This window comes from Carcharhinus amblyrhynchos, chromosome 9 (assembly GCF_965287045.1).
Source record: "Carcharhinus amblyrhynchos chromosome 9, sCarAmb.v2.hapA, whole genome shotgun sequence".
Classification (NCBI taxonomy): domain Eukaryota; kingdom Metazoa; phylum Chordata; class Chondrichthyes; order Carcharhiniformes; family Carcharhinidae; genus Carcharhinus; species Carcharhinus amblyrhynchos.
In genome coordinates, this window is record NC_137332.1 from 40,355,548 (window position 1) to 40,377,753 (window position 22,206).

Genomic DNA, 22,206 nt, shown 5'->3' on the forward strand with positions numbered 1-22,206 from the left:
TATTGACTTATCCTTTTCCACTCACACAATAAAACAGGGATAAGAGAAAGAAAGGGGTACTGGGCTAGACCACAAGTTATGGTTTTACATGAGCCCAGAATCAAAAGTCTAATGGAGTGTATCTTCAGAGGGTAGGTTGGTTATCTGTGACAGGGTGGTCCATCTTTCCAGAATCAGACTTTTACAAGGGGAGAAGGCATGTAGAGTTGAATTATGGTTCAAGGCACTAGTTCCAATGTTCTAATAGTTCATAATGCAGATAAGGGCCAAACAATTGTACCTGGACAGAGCTCTTTCTGCTGACTCCTCTGGATAGCTGCAGTTTGCGCTTAACACCCAGTTACTTTGTCCAGATTGAAGAATCCTGCTACAGACACAATGGGCAGAATTTTCCAGCCGCTCAGCCTGGCAGGATTTTCTGATCCTGCTGTAGTGAACGGAGATCTGGCTGAGCACCAAGTTTTCTGTCTTCGCTTGCAGTGACTTCAGTGCATGAATGACTGCTAAGATCGCATCCCATGAGTGGAGTTCTCCCAAAAAGTTTCTAATTGTCATAACGGCCAGGAAAGGAGAATAATTCACACTGGTCTCTTTGGTGCACGTTACATCACAATCCTCTGACACTCAGTTGACTGGTTGGGCCTCCCGGTGAAACATGCCGTTGTGGAGTCCAGTGGCCTTGCAGCACCTGACCCCATTGCCCTTCCCTCCAAACCCTCTAGCACTCTTTGTCACAGCCCTTGCCTGCCAAGGCACGGTCCCAATACATGCCACCTGATTGCCCCCACCCCTAACACCGCATTACCTTTCATTATCAGGTGTTCAAACCCCATTTCTATCCCCACAGGAGAAGATAGCCCATAATCACCAGGAGTGGGTGAAGATCGGAGGTGGGATGTCCAAATTGAGCATCCTCATTGAGAGCGAGGAGCGTGCAATGGAGCTGTTGGGGAAGTCCATGGAGAGAGCCATGACCAACAGCCAGGGCGGGGGTGTGCCACAGAACTGAGAAGCCATAAAACCTTCATTCATGTGACCTTTTTCCAGTAAGTTGCAATCTGCCCAGATATTTGTCCCTCCCTTGCACTTAGCCATGTACCTTCTTTCTTCAGGAGACAACACCGATGAGGCTGGCCAAATCAGGAGTCAGCACCCCGCTCCTGCAGCCTCCACTGCGACCCACCGCAAAATGATTGCTGCCATTCAAAAGGGTCCAGGAAGATAGAAAACCATTACATGCTGGGCGCAGATAGGATTTTTTGCCAGTGTTTTCCCAGCTATCCATGTTAATAGGGACATGGCAAGGTGGTAAGATTGCAGCCAATGGATTTCAATCAGAGGCCTTGTTATGACTTGAGCTGTCTGGATTCCTTTAATTAGTAAGCTGTTGGATCTTATCTTCAGTAATTTTCGACCTCCAAAGAGGCAAACAGCCTATTGCTATTTATCATTTTACTATCAAACTGTTAACAGCAGAAAGAGCTCTGTCCAGGTACAATTGTTTGGCCCTTATCTGCATTATGAACTATTAGAATATTGGAACTAGTGCCTTGAACCATAATTCAACTCTACATGCCTTCTCCCCTTGTAAAAGTCTGATTCTGGAAAGATGGACCACCCTGTCACAGATAACCAACCTACCCTCTGAAGATACACTCCATTAGACTTTTGATTCTGGGCTCATGTAAAACCATAACTTGTGGTCTAGCCCAGTACCCCTTTCTTTCTCTTATCCCTGTTTTATTGTGTGAGTGGAAAAGGATAAGTCATTACAAGATACCTTTCACACTGTTATGACCCAGGCCAGAATCTCTAAGGTGTTTTATGAAGATAGCCTAGACCCTATGAATTTGACCCGGGTGAGCATAAAGTGTTTTACTCCAGATATGATTCAAGTGACCCTCTAGGAAAGTTTTATCAAACAAAGTTTAATTAAGAACACAGTTAATACATAAGAAAAATTAGCATGACTTTTACCAATCATAAAACACAACCATGATATAGTATAAACCTTAACAGCTAGCTGTGATGTTCCAAGTCAAACAACACTCCACAAACAAACACCTCTCTAACTTGGCACAGGAAACAAGTACACTCATGTGATGCTGGATTTTGCAGCCTTTTAACACCTGCAATGAATTGGCCCTTTGGATGTTTGATTAAGATTCTGAGGCTTCCCAGTCCTGTGACTTTCAGCATATCTCTGAAGACAGGGAGAGAGACTGAGAGAGAGAGACAGAGACACTACCTGCTTCCACCAGCTTCTAACTGCAACTCACCGACAGCAGAATTTTCAACTCCAGAATGAGGGGAAAACAAGAGCCATGGATTTCTGTCTCACATCCAAACAGCTTCTGAGAAAAATCAAACTAAAACCTTGGACATTTCTGTTGGGGGGGAAAAGAACTGTCCTCAGGCAGGACCTGACCTGTCAATCATGCTCTACCCAGCAATTCCAAAAAAAACCATAGCACCCCAGTACACAGCATTAATCCAAGTTAAACCAAACAATATGTCCATTATATTGCTTCAGTAACAATTAGAGGACACTGGCTACAGACAAAATGATGGCCAGTGAAATGCTTGGAGCTGCATGATAAAACCTGCAAAGAAACATGATTAAAATACACGTCTTGAAGGCACAGTCTTGTCACACCTCCCCCTTAAGAAAAAAATGAACCATCAATATTCGAAGATGGCTTCATTTTTCAAAACACTACTGCTAGTACCCTACACTTCATCAAATCAAAGCATGCTAACATAACCTCCTTGAGTAACTTTGATATAAAATTTGATCTTTGATCTGATTGTATTTCTATGGGTAGTCCGTATCTAGTAAAAAAGCTAAGTAATTCCACTATAATCATTTTAGCTGTAATATTGTATAATGGAATGGCCTCTGGAAATCTAGCCTACACATCCATTATGGTCAATAGATATTGATTCCCACTTTACATTTTAGGGAGGGGTCCTACACAATCAATACAGACCCTTGTAAAAGGTCCCTCAAATGTTGGAATGGGTATTAAGGGTGCTGGTTTTATCACGGCTTGAGGTTTCCTGAACTAGAAATACCCACCTCATCCTCCACCTGTTCTTTTTCTTTTCCAACAATCTGATCAAATATTGTTCCTGAAAATTGAACTTCAACTTCTTTGTTTTAACTCTGTTTTTTCCTCCTGTCCTAACCTGTGACTTTGTGACCATGTTACCACACAATCAGGAAAAATCCCGAGATATGCATCCTTTAACAACTCAGTTGTTTGATTTTCCACTGCTTTTCAACCACGGTAGGCATCGCTCTCACCTATGATCATTACTCAAGATAAATTGTATCCCTGAACAAGATAATTTCTTTATTATACCTACTATCACTTCACAACTTTTCATTGGAATCTCCAACCTCACCTCATGTAATGGAACACTACTCTTCTCAACCTGTATTCCACATATTATCATATTTTCCATCAATATTTTTTCCAAATTCCATAACTCCTCATCTCTTACCATCAAAGATTGACTTTCCCCCATATCTCTTAAAATGTTAACTTCTTTACCTACTCTTCCTGGCACACATGAGTAAACTTTACCTACATACATAAATTCTTTGAATAGATCTGACACCGTCTTATTAATCAGCCCCTACCAAGCTGTACATTCTTTTTGCTATTTAGCTTTAACTGGGGTTTCCTTTACCACCTTAACAAACTGCACTCTCTTATATTGTTTTACCACATCTCTCCTCCCAGTGCTTTTCTTAAACTACTGACAATGTGACCTTTTGTGTCCCACTTTATTACAGTGAAAACATTGGAGACTTTTCATTTCTCTTCCATCCTCATATTTTCTTTTTAACCTGAGGTACACTGTCTTTATCATTCCCTCTGTCATCTCCTTTTCTTTAGCACCCGAGGATTTCCTTTCCCTCAGTTTCTATCCCTATATTCCATCAAGGTGGAACTGTTGTCAAATCCAACTTTGATTTATGAATAAATTCATAATCATCTGCCATTTCTGCTGCTAACCTTACAGTTTTAACCCTCTGTTCTTCCACATGAGTTCTCGCTCCATCAAGAAGTAAATTTTTAAACTCCTCTAAAGTAATTATCTCTCTAAGAGCTTCACGTGTCAGGTCAATTTTCAAAGCCCTTATCCACCTGTCAAAATTACTCTGTTTGATCCTTTCAACTTCCGTGGACATTTGATCCGGTTCTTAGATTTTTAAACTGTTGTCTGTAGGCTCTGGCAATTGTCCATATGCACTTGAACTGACTCTTTTCACCCCATCATAAGCTCCAGATACCTTCTCTAATAGTGATGCAAAAACTCACTAGTTCTACCTGCCAACTTTTATCAAACCACATGATCTGTGGCCATTTCATTTATTTAGTTACTTTCTCAAATGAAATGAAAAAGGCTTCCACATCCTTCTCATCAAACCTTGGCAATACTTGGACAGATTTAAGTAGCTGCCCACCAAGCCTCTGACTACAAGACTGTGACGCTTCTTCCCTGTCCTCATTTCTACTCCCAGACTTTTCCCTTCATCTCTGCCATTTTAAATTGACATTCACTTTTCATTGCCAGTTTCTGAAATTCAAATTCTCTTTTTCCCTTCCCTCTCTCTGTTTACCTCCCCCCCCCACCTGCAATTCCAGCAGTTTCATTTCTTTGTTATTATTTCCTTTCTTTCGTTGTTTCTGCTGCAATGGACTCCCTTTCTCTTAATTTTGCTTCAAATTCAAGCTGCTTTAATTCTTTTTCAAGCTCAAACTGTTTCATTTGTAATTGAATTCTAGTCATTTTTTACTGAGCGCAGTGGGCCAGGAGATTCAAGCGGCACCTGATGCGTGGGTTCCATGCTGGTTGTCCTGCCCCAATAGCGTCTCCCAGCACCAAATTTCTGGCATTGTCAGCTCTGCACTGAAAATAGTCGCAGAACTGCATTATACATGCAAACAAGCATATAAATCTGATTTAAATACAATTAATGGGCCCAGGACTGAAGCCTCCAGGTCCACTAGCCTCTTGCCCTGCTCCATCAGGAGTATTTCACTCTAGCGGGGTTTATAATGTCTCCCCACTTTTGGAGCGCTGGCAGCCCATCTCCGCTGGAATGAAGGGGGCAATCGGGGGCCCCCCAGAGGATCAGGTGCTAGGGATGCTCCTGGGCATTGGCACCTTGGCAATGCCAGCCTGGCCCCTTTGCACAGCCCAAGGGACAAAATGCCAATGCCCGGGGGCGCCTTGGTAATCCCCATCAGGCATCGGGCAGTGCCAAGAGGTGGGGCCTAATAGGAGGAGGGGCCTATAGGGGAGGAGCCTCTGGGGGGGGGCGCGATTGGAGTCGGGAGGAGTTTCTGCACTGTTGGGCGGGGGAGCTGGCAGGGGATCAGGGCTGCGGGGTTGGGGGGGGATTGAGTGTGGTTCTGTGGATGGTCGGAGGGCTGGCATTGCAGGGATCATGGGGCTGGCTAGCAATCGGGAGGCCGGCAGTGCGGGGCCGCTGCACCGATCTCAGTGCTGACAGATCCATGCATGCTTAGTGACTCACTCAGTGCTATGCTCCCATCCTCTCCAATGCGGATAGACCCCGCCTCCTCATTTTTAACGTGATTCACGCTAGTGAACTCAGTAGTGCACAGACTGTGGGATATTCACTTTTAAACCCCCACTGATAAAAAAAGCATGATTTACTTCATGAATTCACATGAATTCGACACAATATTTTGGGAGAATCTCTGCCTCTGTTTGTGTTTCTGGTCATTTTGAATACTGAGCTATCGCTACAATTATTTCAACCTTCCTCTCCCCATTAGCTAATGATAACTGCAGTATTTTTGCTTATTGCAAAAGCTTTGTTTCAATCACTTTTTGTAAACCACCGAGTGACTACTTCCAGCCCCAGGAACGTGCTTTCGAACACCTCTCCTGAATGGTTTGGCCCTAATTTTTAGATCATGGCCCCTGGTTTTAGAGTCTTCAACTCGGGGAATCAGGTTATCCTTATCCCCCCTGTACTTCCCCGTAAATATTTTGTAGATTTCTATCAGATTCCCCCCTCGAACTTCTGAATTTCAGAGAATAAAGACCTAATTTGTCCAATCTTTCCTTGTAACTGAACCCTTGAAGTTCTAATATCATTCTTCTAAACCTGCCCTGAACTCCCTCCAGGGCCAAAATACCCTTCCTAAGGTATGGTGCTCATACCTGTACACAGTACTTGAAGGGGATCTAAAAATAATTTTGTACAAAGGCAGCTTAACTTCTACATTACTATACTCCAACCCTTTAGATATGAAGTTCAGCTTTCCATTAGACCTATTGACTATTTTCTGCATCTGTTTAAGGAGTACTTGTCCAGTATATCCGCCAGTTCCCCTTTATCTGCATCATAGGTTATTGAACTCCAGACTCCAATAAATTGGTGAAACATGATTATCCTTTTGCAAAACCCGGTTGACTCTGCCTGATTACCTTGAACTTATTGAAATGCACTGCTATAGCTCCTTTGTTAATGCCTTCTAACTTCTTCCCTATAACAGATGTTAAACTAACTTCCCACTTTCTGTCTCCTTCCCTTTTTGGGATAATGGTGTTACAATTGCTATCTTGCAATGTAATGGAACCTTCCCCAAATCTTGCGAGTTCCAGAAAATTAAAACCAATGCGTCAATTATCTCACTAGCCACTTCTTGCAAGACCTTAGGATGGAGTCCATCAGGTCCTTGGCACTTGCCAGCCCACAACTCCAACAATTTACTCAGTACCAGAGTTCTGGTGATTGCAGTTTGCCTGAGCTCCCTCCCTCCCTTTTATGTTCTGGTTTATAGCTGCTTCTATTGTGAAGACTGTTGCAAAATGCAGTAATTGAGACCAAAACGTTGTGTGATTTCAGTAGGAACGTGGACATAGAATTGGCTGTGTAATAGGAGAGAGAGCACTGGTTAATGGTTATTTTTCAGGCTGGAGCAAAATTTGTAGTGGAGTTCTCCAGAGTTTTATATTGGGACCCATGATTTCCTGATAATATATTAATGATGAATTCCAAAAGCACACAAACAAGTTGGTGGAATGAACATATAGGTGTGAGGTGATTCATTCATTGAGAGGTATAATAAGGGGCACAATTCAAAAGGATGTGCAGGAGAAGAGGGACCTGGGTGCACATGTACATTAGTTATTAAAGGTGGAGAGAGCAGTTCATAAAGCTTACAGTATCCTAGATCTTATTCGTAATAGCATGGAGTATAAGAGGCAGAAGGTGAGCTGAACTTGTATATTTCATTAGTTAGAGTTTAGCTGGAGTAATGTGTTCAGCTCTGTACATTTTAGAAAAGATGTAAACGTATTGCAGATAATGCAGAAAAGATTCGTGAAAGTGGCTGCAGCAGGAAAACTTCAGTTACGAAGGTAGATTGGAGAAGTTGGGATTGTTGACCTTCCTGTCTGGAATATGTTAATGTCGAGGCTGGGATTTTCCAATCTCATTCGCCCCACCACCACAACCAGAGAAAACAGAGAATTTGGTGCCAGCTAAAACTCTATTCACAGCAGGGGGACTGGAGAATCCTAGCCGTAGGCAAGGTCAGAGAATTCCAGCCCAAGTCTGTATGAACAACTTATAAGCATAGGTAGAGAAATATACAAAGAAAAGGAGGAGACCATTCGGCCCTTTGAGCTTGGTCTACTCTTCATTATTTTCATGACTGATAATCAAATTCAATACCCTGATTAAAATAAAAGCAAATTACTGTGGATGCTGGAATCTGAAACCAAAAGAGAAAATGCTAGAAAATCTCAGTAGGTCTGGCAGCATCTATAAAGAGAGAAAAGAGCTGACATTTCGAGTCCAGGTGGCCTTTTGTCAAAGCTTTGATAAAGGGTCGTCTGGACTCGAAACGTCAGCTCTTTTCTCTCCTTACAGATGTTGCCAGGCCTGCTGAGATTTTCCAACATTTTCTCTTTTGGTTTCAGTATCCTGATCCCCCTTCTCTCCATGTCCCTTGGTCTTTTTAACTCGAAGAGCTATATCTAATTCCTTCTTGAAATGACATAAGGTTTTGGCCTCAACTACTTTCTGTGGTAGTGAATTCCACATATCCACTACCCACTGGGTGAAGAAATTTCTCCTCACCTCAGTCCTAAAAGCTTTACCCCTCATCTTCAGACTATTACTCCCTAGTTCTGGACTCCCCCACCATCGGGAACGTTCTTGAATCTACTCTGTCTAACCTTGTTAGAACTTTGTAAGTTTCTGTGAGATCCACTCTCACGCTTCTAAGCTCCAATGAATATAATCCTAACTGATTTAGCCTCTCCTCATACGACAATCCTGCCTTCCCAGGAATCAGCCAGGTAGACCTTCACTGCACTCCCTCTACATCAAGGACATCCTTCCTCAGATGAGGACACCAAAACGGCACTCACTATTCCAGGGATTGCCTCACCAACAGCCGATGGGGGTTAGTTATCTCAGTTGGCTGGATGGTTGGTTTTGTGGTTCAAACCAATGCCAACAGCATGGGTTCAATTCCCATACCAGCTGAAGTTAGTCATGCGTGCCCAGCTTTTTCAACCTTGCCCTTGCCTCAGGTATGGTAATCCTCAGGTTAAAGGGGAGAGCAGCCTATGGTCATCTGGGACTATGATGACTTTACAGTTGCAGTAAACATTCTTATTCCTATACTCAGATCTTCTTGCTGTGAAGACCAGCGTACAATTTGCCTTCTTTATTGCCTGCTGTTCCTGTGTGCTTTCAGTGACTGATGCACGAGGGCACCAAGGTTTCACCAAGTATCCATCTCTTTCAATGTACACCAATTCAAACGATAACCCGTCTTCTTATTTTTGCTACCAAAATAGATAGCCTCATATTTATCCACATTAAACTGCAAATTTGGAGATAGTACATTTAGTTCCCTCTTCTAAATCATTAATATGTAATGTTAACAGTTGGGGTCCTAGCACAGATTCCTGTGGTATCCCACTAGTCACTGTCTGCCAATCAGAAAAACAGCTATTTATTCTAAAATTTTCCAATTTATGGTAGAAAGTTTGGAGCTGGCCCCATTCTAGGTCTTAATCCAGCTGTGTCCAATTCCAGATTGACACTGGCCCTGAGTCATATGGTTTCTTACATCACTGAGTGAATTGTATTATACGCAGTCCTACATTAACCCTTTCTGTACCAGACCCTTCTACTCCATAGATGAATATCAATCCAATTGCCTGTTGTTGGGGATTTTTTCAGCACAAAAGACGCACTTAAATCTATGCAGGAAGGGTTTGATACATCTGGGATGCATTGAGCTAATCAAGCTGTAAAACTAACATATGAACAATAGTGTAAATGCTGAACTCCGGAATGGGTCTTCAATAAATGGATGGAGCAGTTATCAATCATGAATCTCACACACACAGTATAAACTGCTGCACTTTCTTTTGGTGATCAAATAATTGTTGCTCCCTTTCTCTTATAAGAAATGTTCTCACATCGCTAACGTTTGTGGTGCATAATTAATGTATGTCCAATAATAGATGTGCTACATATTATGGAATACTAATACATATGAAAACATTTGGGTTTTCACAAATTTCAATTTTTTGAAAATGATATCACTGTGCAATTTTCTACAATGTAAATGGTATGAATTTAGTTTTCGAAAGCTGCGCATGAAGTTTTGATGTCTTAACCATGGGATCATTTGTGAAAAATAAAGTTAAAATATAAAAATAGAAAGCTTTCTAAGAATCCTATTGTGTGGAAATTTATGTAATTCTCTCTCTCAGTAATCTGCTTAATTTCAGATTTGCATTTTTCATTCCGGTGGGATCTCTTTTGTATTTTAACTAACATTGTTATTTCCAGCAGGACCTATTTTGCTCGATTTGCAGTGAGCTATTACACATAATTGTACACTCCATAGACAGATTATCAAACCTTTCATCATCAGTACCGGTTAAGTGGCACACTCTCTATGAAAAGAATATTATCGGTATAATGTGATTGGTTTGTCTTTGTCTATTTTTCACGAGCTATGTTGTAGTTTTACAAATCACCATTTTGTTTGTGGGTCACAAATAACTTTCGAAAGAGGGTTACCAACCTTTCTTTGGGAAAAAAAGAAAAATATTGCCTTGTTTTTTTCTGAAGTGCTTCACATTAGCTCTCCATTGGGCTGCCTCACCTTCAATTAACACCTACACAGCAGCACATTATGAGTTAGACTTTCATTTTTAACCACCTGCGTGTTAAGCATTGCAAAACAAGACGAACATCTGGTGGGTAGCACTACACACTGGTAACAGAAGTTGCCTAATTAATCATCTTTTCATTTAAATGAATAGAAGGAAAAATCCACAGCAGGTTCTGCAATCCTCTCAATCAAGATACAATTCTTTGTAAGTTTTTTTAAAAACTTTTCGGGAGTGAATTGACATTGTTGAAATACACAAATAAAATGGTTAATTGCTGACATATTTGGATCCCAAAATTGTGCTGCATTTAAATGAGATTTTAAACCTGAACACCACAAAACAGATTCATCATTAAATGCAAGGGAAGGTCAAACATTATAAAAAGGGAACACAGTTGGCAGCATATTTTCCTTTTAGATAGGCACTATTACATTAAAGTACTAAAAGTACTCTTCACAATGCTTGTTCTGTCTGATATTTACCAGTTTATAATGCCATGAATTGTCTAAAGGGACTGGCACAGGATGTCTTCATTGTTTTATTGTGTCTCTGCCACTTACCTTGCACATTTACCCATGGAACATTGTAGCATTCTATATCAATTACAGTCAGCACCGGTGTTTGACATAAAGAGTGAAAAGAAAGTGTAATTGGCAAGGGAGTTCACATGACATGCTATTGCTATCTGTCAGACACAGTGACAATATTTTAAGAAAAGAATGTTGCAAACAATGCATTGTTAAGAATGTCTAACGTTTGACAATCACATGCATTTATACTTAGTTAAAATAAAATGAGATCATGTCCATTTATACTGCTATTTTCATACAGAATCTGTCTCATCAGATCAGGAAATGTTGTAGCATTCTTACTTACTTGGAGTGGGATTCTGTAATTTCTTGAAGTATGACCTTTTTGAAATGTTCTTAAAACAATTCTGGGTGGGGGCTGGGGGGTAGGGGGTGGTTGGGGGGGTGGAATTTTCCCACCCTGCCCACTGCAGGAATCGTAGCCAGCAGGGGACGGTCCACACAAAGGTCCATTGACCTTGGCTGAGATTTTCCAGTTTTGGGGCGAGCGTGGCTGGAATATCCCACTCAAGGTGTTTGTACAAGAAAGAAACAGTTGGAACCACTCAGCTGATCTGGCACCAACTGGGCAGAGAGAGACAGAGTTAGTGTTTTTCTGTACCAATCTCAGATTTCCAGCACCCACAGTATTTTGCCTGCGCGTTTATGTATCCATTCAATTTTCCACGAAATTGTTAATGAAATCAAAATGGAAGGATATTGCGCAAGGATATTTTGGCCTTGGAGGCAGTGCAGAGGAGGTTTACTAGGCTGATACCGGAGTTGAGGGGGTTGAACTATGAGGAGAGGCTGAATAGACTGGGCTTGTACTCGTTAGAGTTTAGAAGGATGAGGGGGAATCTCATTGAGACGTATAAGATAATGAAAGGGATGGATAGGATAGAGGTGGAGAGGTTCTTCCTGCTCAGTAAGGACAGCAGGACTAGAGGGCACAGCCTCAAGATAAGGGGGGGGGGGTAGTTTAGAACAGAGTTGAGGAGGAACTTCTTCACTCAAAGGGTGGTGAATCTCTGGAATTCTCTGCCCGTTGAAGTGGTAGAGGCTGCCTCGCTAAATATTTTTAAGATGCGGGTAGATAGGTTTTTGGTAGGCAAGGGAATTAAGGGTTATGGGGAGAAAGCGGGAAAGTGGAACTGAGCCACTTCAGATCAGCCATGATCTTATTGAATGGTGGGGCAGGCTCGAAGGGCTAGATGGCCTACTCCTGCTCCTATTTCTTATGTTCTTATGAATAAATTTTTGATGTAATAATAAGGTTTTCAGGCCAGAGAATGAACTATTTTAATTGGTGTTAGCATAAGGTGCTCACTTTGTGGTTCAGGTGACTTGGCAAAAACAAACAATTGTCAGGCCTCAATATACTGCAATGGGCAGCAACGTTTGGACTACCCGGTCACAGGCATTTGGCTTCTGATCTTCGGGTAAGCATTCTCCAAGGCGGCCTTCACGACACACAACAATGCAGAGTCACTGAGCAGAGACTGATAGCCAAGTTCAGCGCATGAGGACAGCCTCAACCGGGATCTTGGGTTCATGTCACACTATCTGTAACCCCCAAGACTTGCCTGGACTTGCAAAATCTCACTAACTGTCCTATCTGGAGACAATACACATCTTTTAATCTGTGCTTAACCCTCTCTCCTCTCACATTGTCTGTACCTTTCAGACTTGATTAGCTGTAAAGACTCGCATTCCAATCATTATTCCGTAAATTGAGTTTTGAGTTTGTGTCTTTATATGCCCTGTTTGTGATTAGAACTCCCACTCACTTGATGAAGGAGCAGCGCTCTGAAAGCTAGTGGCTCTTGCTATCAAATAAACCTGTTGGACTTTAAGCTGGTGTTGTGAGATTTCTTACTTTCTAACAATGGCCAGTTCTGAACTGCTGCTCAATGACAAGGTGCCCCCAAAGTGAAATTGAGGGTTTTTTCATGAACACTGGGGCCAGGAAGGCTTTTGATTGGCTACTTAAGTGGCTCCATTAGCTGACTGGTGAACAATATGGCAGTGGAAAAGTGTAGGGCTCCTCTTCTGATCACTTATCCCACATGTTTGCATCCCAGCCCCTAACTATAGGGCCATGACAACTCAGCCTTCTAATGTTACCTTTGTTGGGTCTGCAATTAGGGCTAGGCTAAGCCCATTAATCATCTATTCTGTGCCCAAAAAGTGCCTCACACAAACTTCCTTACATTTTGTAATGTGCTTAATGCATCCACTCTCTGACTGGCACCTACATGTGAGCATGTAATTTGGTGGGATAACATCACCTTTCATTTATTGTACCACATCTGCCTTCCCATGTTCCTTTGTAAACATGTGCACAATTTGTCCAAAACTGATTATTAGGCACTTGTTTAAAGGAAAAGTGTTGAATGTGTACTCAAGAAACTGTGACCTCAGGGAGCAGAGAGCATTTATTTAAAGGCTGCACCATGGGTTTCTCAATAGGCATCACAATTTACCTGATATGAGGAGAAAAAAGACCAGCAGTAAGCCACAAGAGATGTCAGATTAATCAGGAACATCAGACAGAAACCATATCATCACAATTGTATCTATCCATAGGGTATATAAACCCAATGCACTTTCTGAGAACTTTACCAGGAGGTTTATCTCAGCAGCGTCATGCTTCAGTTCTTAAACTTTGTTGTTGCAGCCAAATCAGTTATCAAGCTCCACAGCACATACAGTTCTGACTGTGGAAGAGAAAATTAGCACAGCTGTAAACATTTAGAATTCAGCTCATTCAATGAAGCCATCGGAGAGTCAATTTGCTGTACATTTTCTAAGAGAAAAATCATCAATATTCTCTTTACCAGGACAATTCAGTTTATACAGTTAACAATTATTCCAAGCAAATGATGAAAAGAACCATAATATTTTTCAAGATTGTCAAATTCCCTATGTTCGTCAGGGTTATTGATTTCACACACTGCATGTCCTGAAAGTAAACCACAAAGTCACAGATTTTGAAGTCAACAGTGAAGCAATGATGCTTGCGGCTGAACCTGAAGAAAGCTACCCACAAAGATCCAACTTTCTCTGTGGTGTTGCTCTCCCTCTTCCTCATGGTTGTTGGAATATGGCATCCAATCAAGTTTTCTCCTGCCTATTCTTCTACATCACACCCTAGGTGAGGCCCACATAGGTGCTGCAAAAGATTATGAGCCTCTTGCGTTGGAGGTGGCTCTTAAATCAGGGCCCAGCATTTCCCAAAAATGGACATTGAACAAGAGGAGGGCTCCTTGGCTGCACTGTCCTACAAAGTTTAACTCTTTGAGGCAAAACGTCACCTCTATGACCAGTTCCTGAACAGGATTCCAGTTTCTTGTAATCAGTGGGAATATGGGTCTCCTAGACTCAGGAAACTACATAAAACTATGAATATCTGTCAGTTGAATTGTGCACTTTGCAGTTTTGTTGATATGCATCTCTCCAAACTGTTCTCAAGACTTGCATGCTAAATTAACAGATTTCTTTACAAGGTTCATGAAAAGGAAGAAGGTTTGCAGAAGTTTGTGCAGTACCATTCCCTCTACAGTGTCTTGAAATGAGGTAAAACTACCTGAAATGTTGGAGTACAGCAGGACTGTGGATTTCACTGCTATCCCAGCCATTTGTCACACATACTGGATGAGGCCGTGCAGAACATTCATATGTGTTTAATGCTAGGTTAACATCCTTTGTTTCATTACAGGACTCACATGATTATCATCTGTGTGCTGACAGGTATTTGGTCTCCATTGAACTAAATCAACAACCTTCAGTTTCCTTTTGTCTGCCTCACCACATTGTCATTCCTTGTCTACGCTACTGCGCCTTCTCAATTAGGTGTTACTTAGCTGCTGATTTCAAAGCAGAGGAGGAATGATGAATTGTTTGATGATAAAGGGGACTACATTCTTTTGCTCATCATTTCCCTCCTCATCTGTTTCCTGGATTGCAGCCTCTGGAGGGAAAAAGTGTCCCATTATTTGTTTAAGGCACCTTACTGTCTTTAAACAACCTTTTATGAGGAAACCAACAGCTGGTGAAATATTGTGAAGTTATTGAAGAACATGTAGAAACAATGCATAACAGAAATTATAACTGGTCACAAAAGTCCATTAACTCTCAACTCCATGTTCAATTGCCAGATCAGAGCAGCATTCAATTCTTCCAATAAGTTGAAATGCAGGTATATGTCTTTCTCCTCTGGCATTTTCCTGACATTTTGTATTTCCTTTAGATTGAAGGTATTATATTAATTGGCTGATGCAGTCTCCATATTCAAATCTGCCAGAATTCATAGATTAAATGGAAGGGAACAAGAACCTTGGATATGAAATTCCATGTTTATAACATGCATTACAGGATGTGGAACAATTGAGATGAATGATGCTGTGTTATATGTTTCTGGAATAAGGTACATGGTGCCATGAGAACTCCCAAAATGCTTGAATTATTGCCCATGGGATATCCAGTTCCCTGTCCTGTTATTCAGCGAACAACACTTTGGTTTTCTGATTGGTGAGGCCATTTCTCATCCTATAGCACAGTAAGGGAATGCCTTTGGTATAGAGGCACCAATTCATGAAGCATCCAGCTCCACAAACATCAGCTTTATGGCTGCTCCCGATGCCTTTGTCCCTGGAACAGACGTTTCCCTCCTCTCTCTAAGATGTGCGGGTTGCATTTCCACATCATCCTCTGAAACTTAAATGGTCGGCAAAGAACAAAGAACAACACACAGCACGGGAAACAGGCCCTTCGCCCCAACGAGCCCGCGCTGCCATTTTAACATTATGAGTGCCCTCCTCTACCTATGACCTTTCTCTATGCCTATTGGGGAAGATTAAGGGAAGACTAATTTAGGGATAATTTGTTTCACCAATCAGCCTAAGAGCACGTTTTTGGGGTGTGGGAGGAAACTCCTTTACAGCGTGATTGCATTTTGTGTTCCAAAAGGCTGCCTATCCCATTAAATGAATGTAGTCCCTTCTGTAAGGAAGTTTCATTCTTGCTGTACTCCCTTCCATAATCTTCCATCCCTTTCTCGTGTCCTGGTCTATTTGTTAACAAGATCCTGTATTTGTCCTGCAAGTATTATGAAAATTAGTATGATGGAATCAGCCTTCTATTCCACTGACATGCATCCTGCAGTGTCACATCAGAGTTCCAGGAGCTTCGGAGCCACTTTCCTCTCACCCAGTCCCTTGCAGAGCTGACATTGGTGAGTTCTGGAGGACCTGATATTGTATAGCCAGGTACATAATGATGTGACACCTGGCCTGAATCTGTAAAAATGAAGTTAAAAGCTTATTTATTAATGTCACTAGTAGGCTTACATTAACACTGCAATGAAGCTGGTGTGAAAATTGCCTAGTTGCCACACTCTGGCACCTGTTCAGCTACATTGAGAGAAAATATTTAACATGGCCACTGCACCTAACCTGTATCGAAATATTTTAATCAGTTCCATGCTGATTTCCTGCCTGGAGCTGCTGACGCTGGAATTTCACCGGCCAGAAACGTGTGGAGATCGTGGCGCCCAATGGGGAGCCTGCTAAACGCTTATGTCTCCCGTCCCACTATACTGCTTCATCAGCGCAGTGGGGTGGGAGAATCACCCCTCTTTGTGATTGTGCACTATAATTTAAAATTGCTGCCAGTTTTTACTTAAAGTAATGGACATTTCAAATTTAATGTTAAAATTGCCACAGTGCTCAGTTTAGTTGAATTCTTTTTACATGTTGACCAATTAAGTGAATGAAATTGACATGCAGCCAGAATTGTGTTTGTCTTAGGTTTTTGGAACGTAATTATAATAGAAATGTCTGTTTCACTTTGATCAGTATTCTGTATCCTTCTGCGCATCTCAAGCTGGCTTTGGAGAAGTTTCACTTTTGGTGCTTGAATTAAACATACATTCTAGTGTACCAGGTCAAACCACAGAGAAATGGAAGCAAGCTTTTGCAGGGCTGAAACATTCACCTGGGTTGGAATTCTCTGACTGATCATGCCGGCGGGGTTCTCTGGTCCCCCGGGCGCTGCATCCCCTGCCGTTGGTTTCCCAGTGACGCGGGGCACTTCATTGTCAGCGACAAAACCAGAAAATCCCACCACCAGCAAATGGTGCATTACCTCCCACTGCCCAGAAAAACACTGAGGGCAGGCCAGAGAATCTCGCTCTCTGTTTCTCTCTCCACAGATGCTGTCTGACCTGCTGGGTATTTCCTGTTTTTGTTTCAGATTTTCAGCATCCACAGTATTTTGCTCTTGTAATAAGTTGTAACATATGGGTTAGGCTTAAGTGATTCATGAAAGATCTGTGAAGGAGATCTATTTGAAGAGGGAGGTCCAGAGAAACTGACACACTAAGACTGCTCACACATTCACTGCTGAGGACTAAGTTTAAGGAAACCTTTAAAATATTTAGGATGCAATCTTACGCTACACTTCCACTGCAGCAAGATTGGAGAATTTGGTGGCCAGTCAAAGCTCCGTTCACAATGGCCGGATGGGAAAATCCTGCTGGTGTGAACATAGTAAGATTCCGGCTATAATATGTTATGGAACAATCTATGCCCGTTTGTATAATGAGATCTACATTGTATATCACATTACATTGCATTACTTCCTAAGTAAGGATTTATTTCACTTTTGAAGATTAATTTCAGATATTGTTTGAAGCATAAACATCTGAAATTTGGGCAGCAATATGTCCATTACCACCTACCCTGATTCTAGTTGTACTGAAGCCAAACCACAAAGGAATACAAGGGGCAATTTTCCACTATAATGCTCCTGGCGCCCACTGGAAATGCTTATCAGGACATTTCACACCCTAGCCTATAATTTTCCCTTCATTAATTTTAATGGAAAGCAAAGAAATGAACTTGAAATTTTACAACTTTTTAATATGTGCTCCCAGCTTGCACTAGAAACACTCAGATGGAAAATACTCTCTCTAATGCTTTATAAATCATCTTTTAACCTCCCAGTGATGAGCTTCACTGATACTACACCAGAAAGTTAAAGCATGGTTTGAAAACATCAAATTGTGATAAACAGGCATCTATATCTCACATTGTTGGGCGAACTATTTTTGGTTATAAATCATACGGCACTAAGTTTTAAAATATGCAATAAATTGACCTTTATTCTAATGACACTACTTACTGCCTAATTACATTTTTATCAACTTAATAAAAAATTATAAAAGAAACATTGAAAAGACAATAAAAGACCTAAGCATAAATCAAATCATGCCATTGAGACAGAAAGATCCATGAGCATTGTAAGACGCTAGTAAAACATAACAAGTACTTCAACGTGCCAAGCTTAAATGTATCCAAAGTTGAATGCGACTGAGGCAAGGAAATTACAGATAATTATTTTAAGTAATGGACTATCAAACATGATAAACTTCAGAAAGTAATTTCCATAAATTCCAAGCTGTCTGAACTAGTTAGCTACTCAGCATTGTCAGGTTTACAACTAAACATTAATCTTTATAACCTGGCTTTAATCTACAAATTTACTGGAACTTAAGTATTATTTAATTTTTTTTTACAGTCATAGAATTTTACAGCGCTGGAGTCTTTTCGACCCGTTGTACTTGTAACAGCTTTGCTCACTTTATCACATTCACTTGTTCTTTGCTCATTCTTAAAAAGAATCAAAAATTAATCTACTTCACTTTCAGAAGCTCATATATTGTCCTTTCACCATTTTCTCTTGTGCGGCATTTTGTGTCCTAACAACCAATTGCATAATAGAACTATCAATCTTTCCTTTATCATTTATAGTAATGATATTAAACTTATGCCCCCAACTCATTGACTCATACGCCAATAGAAATTCCTTTCCTAATTAACCTTATCAAAACCCTTCATAACTTTGAAGACCTATCAGATTTCCTCTTAACCTTGTTAATAAGAAAAGCTTCATGCTTTCTTGCCTCTTTTCAAGACTACAACCTTTCATCCCTCATATCATCTTATGAATTTCTGCATGCTGTCTGTGGCCTTGTCATCTTTTCTAAAAGTAATGTGCCCAAAATGATGCACAATAATCAAACTATGGCTGAACCAATGCTTTCAATAGGCTCCATCTTATTTCTTTGATTTAATGTTGGCGAATCGAGTAAAGAGGACTGTAGACAGGGCTTTAAACTAATTGGGGGGGGGAGGGTGCGAGGGTAGGTGACGCGACGAGGTCTAAAGTTAAGGATAGGGTACAGGTAAGGGAAGAGGCCAAGGATGTCCCAATTGGTGGCGTTACGGCAAATAGGGTCCAGGTGAAGGCTAGGATGAAAGCGCTTTATCTGAATGCACGAAGCATTCGGAATAAAGTGGATGAGCTGGTGGCGCAGATCGACACAAATGGATACGATCTGGTGGCCATTACAGAGACGTGGCTGCAAGGTGACAGGGACTGGGAGATGAATGTACAGGGCTATCAAGTGTTTAGGAAGGATAGGCAGGAGGAAAGAGGGGGTGGCGTAGCTCTGCTGATTAAGGATAGTATCAAGGCGGTAGCAAGGGATGATATCGGAGCCAAAGAGCAGAACGTGGAATCGTTGTGGGTGGAGATTAGGAACAGCAAAGGGAGGAAGACGCTGGTGGGTGTCGTCTATAGGCCCCCGAATAATGATCTGGAGGTGGGGCGGGCTGTTAACACGCAAATAAGTGCGGCGTGCAGGAATGGGACGGCAGTAGTTATGGGAGATTTCAATCTGCATATTGATTGGTCGACCCATGTTGGACGAGGTGGGCTCGAGGAGGAGTTCTTGGAATGCTGCCGGGATAATTTCCTTGAACAGTGTGTGTTGGAGCCGACGAGGGAGCGAGCTATCTTGGATCTGGTGCTATGTAATGAGGCGGGTAGAATTAGGGACCTTGCGGTGAAGGATCCTCTTGGAGAGAGTGATCATTGTATGGTGGAGTTTCTGGTGCAGATGGAGGAGGAGAAAGTGGGTTCCCAGACACGCGTCCTTTGTTTGAATAGAGGGGAGTATGGTAGGATGAGAGAAGAATTGGCAAATGTGGACTGGGGGAGTGCGTTGGAAGGTAGGTCTGCTGAGGAGCAGTGGAGGATCTTTAAGGAGATCTTTCTTGGTGCTCAGCAGAAATTTATTCCGATGGTTAAAAAGGACAGTAGGAAGAGAGGTAATAAGCCGTGGATAACGAAGGAGGTGAAGGAAAGTGTTAAATTAAAAGCGGAGGAATTTAGAGTAGCTAAGAGCAGTGGGCGAGAAGAGGATTGGGAAAGGTTTAAATGTCAACAAAGATTGACAAAGAAGTTGATAAAGGAGGGTAGGAGAAGCTATGAGGCTGGGCTAGCACTTAATATAAAAAAGGATAGCAAGAGTTTTTATAAATATATAAAAAGGAAGAGGCTGGCTAGGGTGAACGTTGGTCCTTTAGAGGATGAGAAAGGGGAGCTAGTGGTAGGGGATGGGGATATGGCTAAGGTCTTGAATAACTTTTTTGTTTCTGTCTTCACGGAGGAGGACGTGAATAATTTGCCGGGTGTTAGAGATGGAAAGGTGGTAGGAATGGAGGGTCTTAATGACATTACTGTTACTAGAGAGGTGGTGCTCGACAGACTGGAGGGGCTGATTGTGGACAAGTCCCCAGGACCGGATGGAATGCATCCGAGGGTTCTGAAAGAAATGGCGGAGGTGATAGTGGATGCCTTGGTGGTTATTTTCCAGACGTCGCTGGATTCCGGGGAAGTGCCGGAAGATTGGAAAACGGCTAATGTTACGCCGTTGTTTAAGAAGGGTGCCAGGCAAAAGGCGGGGAATTATAGGCCGGTTAGTTTAACGTCTGTGGTAGGTAAAATGTTAGAATCCGTCATTAAGGAGGAAATTGCGAGGCATCTTGAAGGGAATTGCTTGATAGGGCGGACGCAACACGGTTTCATTAAAGGGAAGTCGTGTCTGACAAATTTACTGGAGTTCTATGAGGATGTGTCTAGGGCAGTGGATAGAGGAGAGCCGGTGGATGTGGTCTTTCTGGATTTTCAGAAGGCGTTTGACAAGGTACCTCACAAGAGGTTATTGCAGAAGGTCAGGGGACATGGAGTTGGGGGTAGGGTGTTAGCGTGGATAGAGGACTGGTTGTCAAATAGGAGGCAGAGAGTGGGGGTCAATGGGTGCTATTCGGATTGGCGGTTGGTGACTAGTGGAGTGCCCCAGGGGTCGGTGCTGGGGCCTCAGCTATTTACCATTTATATAGATGATCTGGAGGAGGGAACCGAGTGCAGGGTGTCGAAATTTGCTGATGACACCAAGATTGGGGGAAAGGCAAATTGTGCGGAGGGTGTGGAGAGTCTGCAGAAGGATCTAGATAGGCTGGGCGAATGGGCCAGGAAATGGCAAATGGAATTTAATGTTGGCAAGTGTGAGGTGGTCCACTTTGGTAGGAAGAATGGTAGGAAGGACTATTACTTACGGGGCGAAAAACTGCAGCAGGCGACGGTGCAGAGGGACCTCGGGGTCCTTGTGCATGAGTCGCAAAAACCCAGCTTGCAGGTGCAGCAGGTGGTCAGGAAGGCGAATGGGATGCTGGCCTTCATAGCGAGGGGGATTGAATATAAAAGTAGGGAGGTCTTGCTGCAGCTGTATAGGGCATTGGTGAGGCCGCAGCTGGAGTACTGTGTGCAGTTTTGGGCGCCGCACCTGCGCAAGGATATTTTGGCCCTGGAGGGAGTGCAGAGGAGGTTTACTAGGCTGATACCGGAGTTGAGGGGATTGAGCTATGAGGAGAGGCTGAATAAACTAGGCTTGTACTCGTTAGAGTTTAGAAGAATGAGGGGAGATCTCATTGAGACGTATAAGATGATGAATGGGATGGATAGGATAGAGGTGGAGAGACTCTTCCCGCTCAAAAAAGACAGTAGGACTAGGGGGCACAGCCTCAAGATAAAGGGGAGGCGGTTTAGAACGGAGTTGAGAAGGAACTTCTTCACTCAAAGGGTGGTGAATCTCTGGAATTCTCTGCCCGTTGAAGTGGTGGAGGCTGCCTCACTAAATATTTTTAAGAAGCGGGTTGATGGGTTCTTGTTAAGAGAGGGGATTAAGGGTTATGGGGAGAGGGCGGGAAGGTGGAACTGAGCCACGACAGATCAGCCATGATCTTGTTGAATGGCGGGGCAGGCTCGGAGGGCTAGATGGCCTACTCCTGCTCCTATTTCTTATGTTCTTATGTTCTTATATTCTATATCCCAAAAGCTTAGAACTTTGTGTATTCATTTGCAGAATTATTGACTTGTCTTGCTGCTGCTGGATATATTTGTATCTAAACTCTTCCGTCACCCTGCTTTACTTTTCATTTTTCATGAGATGTGGGTGACACTGGTGAGGCCAGCATTTGTTGTCCATTCCTAAATGCCATTGAGAAGGTGATTGCGAGAGTTTTGAACG